The 6148-nt window shown below is 36.7% G+C and overlaps 1 protein-coding gene and 1 long non-coding RNA gene across 3 annotated transcripts in view; both read right to left on the reverse strand.

The window, feature by feature from the left end:
- The window catches only part of LOC133520260 (uncharacterized), a 380113-nt gene that overhangs the window by 344907 nt on the left and 29058 nt on the right, over positions 1 to 6148 (reverse strand). The gene's annotated exons all lie outside the window — the stretch shown is intronic.
- The window catches only part of LOC133520246 (protein GDAP2 homolog), a 148897-nt gene that overhangs the window by 124190 nt on the left and 18559 nt on the right, over positions 1 to 6148 (reverse strand). Inside the window, exon 1 of one of the 2 annotated variants that reach the window (XM_061854626.1) lies at positions 5938 to 6014. The exons of the other annotated variant lie outside the window; for it this stretch is intronic. The gene's annotated coding sequence lies outside the window, so the exon portion shown is untranslated. Of the gene's footprint in view, positions 1 to 5937; positions 6015 to 6148 lie in introns of those variants that run through there. 2 annotated transcript variants of the gene reach the window in all.

A 6148-nucleotide genomic window follows, 5' to 3' on the forward strand; every position in this document is an offset into this window, starting at 1 on the left:
CCGTAGCCTATGTACGCCTGCAGCTCTAGAGGAGTTAACCCCGACCACCCCCCCCCCCCCCTCGTTGAGCGTTTGGCGCCGACATAATAAATTCATTACTACGTGTCATTCCAAACATGTTAGGGGTAATGTCCGGAAAAAGGTTTTTGTATAGTATACCTAATTTAAACTGACGTGAGTCATATACCGACATTAAGCTAAGTTCACAGTTTACTCACGTATTTTAGTCACTCGCGCGACATGTTTCGGAGAGTCTAATATATCTCAATTTTCAAGCACTAACATTGAGTTAAACCGTAATTTTAGCTTACTTAATTTATTCATGTCCATGCTGTCTCATTCAAATAATTGTATAAAAATAGTGTATAACCGTAGCCGTAACCCATAGTGTAACCGTCCACCTCTGCCCGAGAAGATTTAAATCCCTCCTAAGTTAGAGGAGGGTATCACAATATTCTAAATATGATGTGAGACCGGAAAGAAATTCGGCGGGACACATCTTTTCAAAACATTACAAACATCTTATAATAAAATAATAAATAATAAAATCTTTATTTACTTGAAACCTAATACAAAATGTGAGGCTTACCTACATTAAATTACAAAATAAGCTTATTTTAGGTTTGTAACAGTTCCATTTGGATTGAGCCTCTGTTTCCTGAACTAGGACAAAGCCTGTGACTCAGGATTCAGCGATTCCTCCGGAGAAATTGGTACAGGTTGTTTAGTGAACAGGTACTTTAAGAAGAAGTGAAAACACAATAATAATACTAAGATAGAAAATGACAATGTAAAAAATCTAAATATTATATAAAGAGAAGAAAAACGGCTGACGTGTGTGTGTGTGTGTGTCTGTGTGTGTGTGTGTGTGTGTGTGTGTGTGCGTGTGCGCGTATGCGCGTGTGTGTGTGTGTGTCTGTACAGTTCTATGTTTTAAAAAAGGGAAAAAATTATACATATAGGGCTAAGGTTAGTAAAATGACTCATTTGATAGTGTTTAATAGTGATTCCGTTTCTTGATAGGTCTGTGATTTAAGCCATGTTTGTAATTTAGACTTACAGTCATAGCTATTTAGTGCATAGATGTTTAGGTGTTTATTTACTTTATTGTAAATACGAGCACTCATTGCTACGTACTGACGGCTGGCGAAAGTCGTCCTTTGGAGTACCACAGGACAGACAGTTTGTTTATTTCGCTTGCTACTTGCTTTCGCGGAAAATGGTAGATGTCGGTGTCTACGTAAAATGGTACGATGGATGTACAGCTGTCTAACAGACAGAACACTACATTCATAGTACAGTTGTGTTGTCGGATATCTGTACGGTTTTGACGAAGCAACCTTTAGTACGGCACGCTGAGCGCGCTCTAACTTAAGCATAGCTGTTTTGCCAGCGGCCCCCCACACTGGAATACAGTAGGTGACGAGTGATTGAGAAAGGGACGAATATGCCATCATTAAAGTTTTAAAGTCAGCAGAGTGACGCAATTTCTTAAAAACGAACATAAGTTTCCTAACACGGGAAGTCAGACAGTCGATATGAGTGTGCCAGTCTAATTTTTGGTCAATTGTTACACCTAAGTATTTAATAGTGGAGGCTTGGGTGAGAGGGACGCAAAGACAGTTAGGCGAGGGAGACTGGCAGATATGGCTCTTTATGGTAAAAGAAGGTGCAGGTAGTGACGTGCTAGCAATTGCAAAATTATAATTAACATGCATTACTTTAACAATACAATTTAGGTCCGTAATTTACCTGAACTGTGTCACCTACTTATAGTCTCATTCAATTTAACTCAATTTTGTTAGTTTTTTCATCACACTTGCTCGAAAAAGATCTTATTTCATGCAGGTGTGCTGAAGGACAAAGGCCTATTTTGTTCCCGTGGGAGTTATGGATTGTGAAAAAAAAGCTATAACTCCCTAGAGAGTTTGTCTGTCGGGTAGCCGTCGACTCTGTAATTAGCCCTAGTGATTGTATGAAATATTTAATAGACCGCGTATCTTAAACTCAAAGTCATAACATAAGTTTTTTTATCTTGTTTATGAAACCTACCAAGTTTAGGTGCGCCATACCGATTGTGAATGGACAGATAACCTGAAGACCGCAGTAGTAATCTTATCGAGTGTCTGTTTAACTACTTTATTTGTAGGTATTTTGTTGCATAGGAGCTTGTTATGACTAAGTAATAGGGTACTAGGGAATTTTTGAAACAGGGTGTTTATTTAATCACCTGCAATAATGTATGGGGTGAATATATAGGTCAAACTGAGCTACTTTTACTATGGGACAAATCGCGAAATCGCGAAAAAAATTATTGGCTGTTTCATACATTTTGGCTGTTTGACCGTGACATTTTCTATGGAAGAGAAAAAGTTGCTCAGTATGACCTATATATTCACCCCATAAATTATTGCAGATGACTAAATAAACATCCTGTATAGTTTATTGTGATGCTGGTTTCTAAAATAGTGCATTTCAATGCTAGTGCGGAAAGAATGACATTTCCGCACGTGCACAGAACGACGTTTTTTTAATACAGTTGCGAAAAAATAAGAAAAACAACAAGTACTTTTTATGCATGTTCTATAAGACAAACAATTGTAAATATAAAATATTATACTATTATTACCTAAGTATGGTTATTTACGATTATTTATGTATCGTATATTTAAATTGTATGAAAACAATATCGAATGTCGCCTTTGGAAACTTAAAACATCCTTGCAATAAGAAAAAACGCCTCTGCTTTGACAGGCGTTTCGGCAGCTATTCCGTTCCATTCAGACAATATATTATATTAAGAACGGTTTTTCAATATTCAATATTTAAAAAACCAGTCAAGAGCGAGTTCGTTATACTCGCGCACCGAGGGTTCCGTGCAAACTTTGAATTATCTCGTGTAACTATAAAGGCGAAAGACTTTTCAACAGAAGTACCTATACTAAGTATTAATGTACACAGCGCCATCTATCGGCAAATTGTCTAACTAATTTGCGCGACGTAATGCACGTATGTTGTTGATTTTTCTAGGATAATTCTCTATAATGTGGACCGATTTCCAAAATTGATCTTTTATTTGAAAAAACGTGTATTTATGTAATCATAGAAATTTTAGATGTAATAAACGCACGTAAAGTTGGTTAAATTGCAAACTGAAATCGGAAAGGTTTTTTGTTAATTAAAATAAAAGTTACCAAGATAAAGGTCTGATTATATTTTTCCTGTAAAATTTATAGTAATGTTAATATTATGTAAAAATTTCATAATATTTCGTCGGTAAACTTCGGAGATAAGGGGGGGGGGAGGCGGTATTTTTTTCACATTTTCCTTTATAAATCCATTTTTTTTCTCTATGAAAAAAATATAAAAAAATGTTTTGGAATGTACAAGTCGTGCTCTTTCAAATGATACCCCACTTGACCTAGTTACTAGACATTGAAATTTTGTCCCCCTTTATATCGGGCATTTTCAATTTTTAATAAAAAAAAAAATTAAAATATACTTTTAATGTCAAATTTCAAATCGATAGCTTAAGTGGTTCTCGAGATATTTAGCGATGTGACAGACAGACAGACAGACGGACGGACGGACAGAGTCGCACCATAAGGGTTCCTTTTGTACCTTTTTGGTACGGAACCCTAAAAATAAACGTGTTATAGTGATGAAGAGGTAAGTAATAAAATATGAAATATGCTTATATTTATTATTTTTATATTAACAGTAGGTTTTTATGTTGATTACGACTTTTAAAGGAAACTAACATTAACACTCATCAATAAGTACTCATGAATTGGAACAAGTGGAAAGTAAAAAGCACTAGTTCGCGAAATCCAACTTTCCGCACGCTAAACAGCTACGTAAAGTAGCACTTTTTGACCAACTGTATTAAAAAAACATTTACATCGAAATCTGGTTAAATATATTGAAAATGAGCTACTCACACAGTAAGCAAAAGGTTACAAGACCTCAAAGATTAAAATTTAGGTTTTTAAACTTCCAAAATGAAAAAAAAACCGGACAAGTACGAGTCGGACTCACCCATCGAGGGTACTAATTTAACATTTATTTTTATTTAAAAAAATTGGAGCTGTCAGATTTTTTCCTGTGCTTGTAATGAATGTAAGACGGTATTACTTGCCAAACTTCATAGTTCTAGGTCAACGGGAAGTACCCTATAAATTTTGATTTCCTTGAGTGTCGAAATAATACGTTTTTTTGCGGCATAAACGGCCTTATCTTTTTTACTTTAACTTAGAAGTTTAATTTTTTCACAGCTTCAAGGGACTGTAGTGTGTGGTTTCAATTTCAGCCCGATACCTCCACGCGTTTCCGACAACAAGGGTCTTGAACTTTTGACAGACGGACGGATGGACAACAAAGTGATCCTATAAAGGTTCTGTTCCTTTTTAGGTACGGAACCCTAAACATGGTACCATTCGTTTCCTTATATTCTAAAACCTACATAAAAAAATCTTGTCTTCATAGTTCAAGGCGGCTCTTCATGAACACGTACCGTTTAACCTTTTGACCGCCACCGTCGGCTATGGCCGACATCGGAAATACTTGCCAAGGACGCCAACGACGGCTACAGCCGACAGTTTCGCCAATGCAATAGGAACTAACGAGGGACTCCGTAAAGTTCAATTTCGTTTAAATAATCGTGATCGCCTGCGTCCGGGGCACGGCAAGTTCCTTCGCTGTCTGGCGTTCAAGAGGTTAATAAGGGACGTTTTGTGAATTCTTTGTTTTAGTGGCTCCCATATAGACTTGATCCTCATACCAAACCGGATCGACTGTAACGATAAAATAACTTGTCATCTAGCCTACTGCCGTTGTCGGATAAAAACGATTATACAATTTATACATATATGCAACTTAGCTCTGAATGGTCATGGAATGACCTGTGTCACGAACGCGAAGAACCGCAAGTATCAAACAGTTGGTAAGTTGCACAACAAATAATTTATTTATTCTATGCTGGAAATGTTTTTTATGTATTGCAAATTTTGAAAAAAAAGATCGAAAAACTTTAAACCTAGTTTTTCATTGTGTCTATAACATACTAAACAATCATGGAGACTGGAAACTATTTAGAAGTGGAGTAAAAAAAATCTCTTTTGGTATGGACTCTTAAGAACCGCAGCACCGGACGCCGTTCTGAAGTGCGGAGCAGAGTGATAACCGCCAAAATAATTAAGTACGTAAACAATGCTTCCAACACTGTATCAGAACTAACTTTTTGGCTCTTTATGCTTAACTTAGTCAAAAAGTTTAACTCTTAAGTCAATCCGATGTAAACTCAATCGATCAAACGTCCGATGTAAACTCAATCCGATGTAAACACAAGTAGATACTTGAGACTTTTAAATAGTCAACTTTTGAAGCCAACGAACGGGTTTTCGGTCCCTGATTCACGTAATGCGGCTGAGTCATTTTTGTTGCCAAATTACCTAAGCAAAGATGCAATACGCGGCCATATGTGTTGCTGGCGTGCAAAACAAGACATCAGAAAATGCTTGATGAAAATTCTTTTTAAAAATAGCGTGTTTATTTTTCTTTTTCCATGGTATGTATTTCATGCCAATTACATTTCGCCGGTCGACTGTGCACCGGATGGCACCGACTATCGTTTTTGCATACAAATGGCAGCATTACTTATTTCACTGATAACGGACCTATGCCATATAGTTACGTGTATATCACCAATTGTTTAAAGGAAATTGAGGTCATCGTTCGCTTTAAAAAGGAGCTAAGTTTTTTGCGTTTGCTAACTCTACCATGACAAATGTAAAAAACCCGCTGTTAAGTATTTTGGTTTTTTATGAGTAACAAAATAATAGAAGGCCTTGAGCGATCACGAACGAGATTCGAGTAGCGGAGAAGACGAACAAAGTTATTATTTACAACTTACTTAAGTATGAATAAACTTAAACTTACCATCAAGATCGAAATCCAGGGTGACTGAGTTAAGTAACTTTTAAACGAAACACCCACACACAGATAATGCACTCGCAAAGTTTGGTCGAAACTACTTGAGCTAAACACGCGCAACGTCTGTCTCTCGCCGAGTTCAGTTAAGCACTGACGCTGACAAGGTGCACTCAGGTACTTAATGACTTCATTGACAAAGGAAAACTATTCTTATCTG

This window comes from Cydia pomonella, chromosome 8 (genome assembly GCF_033807575.1).
Source record: "Cydia pomonella isolate Wapato2018A chromosome 8, ilCydPomo1, whole genome shotgun sequence".
Classification (NCBI taxonomy): Eukaryota; Metazoa; Arthropoda; class Insecta; order Lepidoptera; family Tortricidae; genus Cydia; species Cydia pomonella.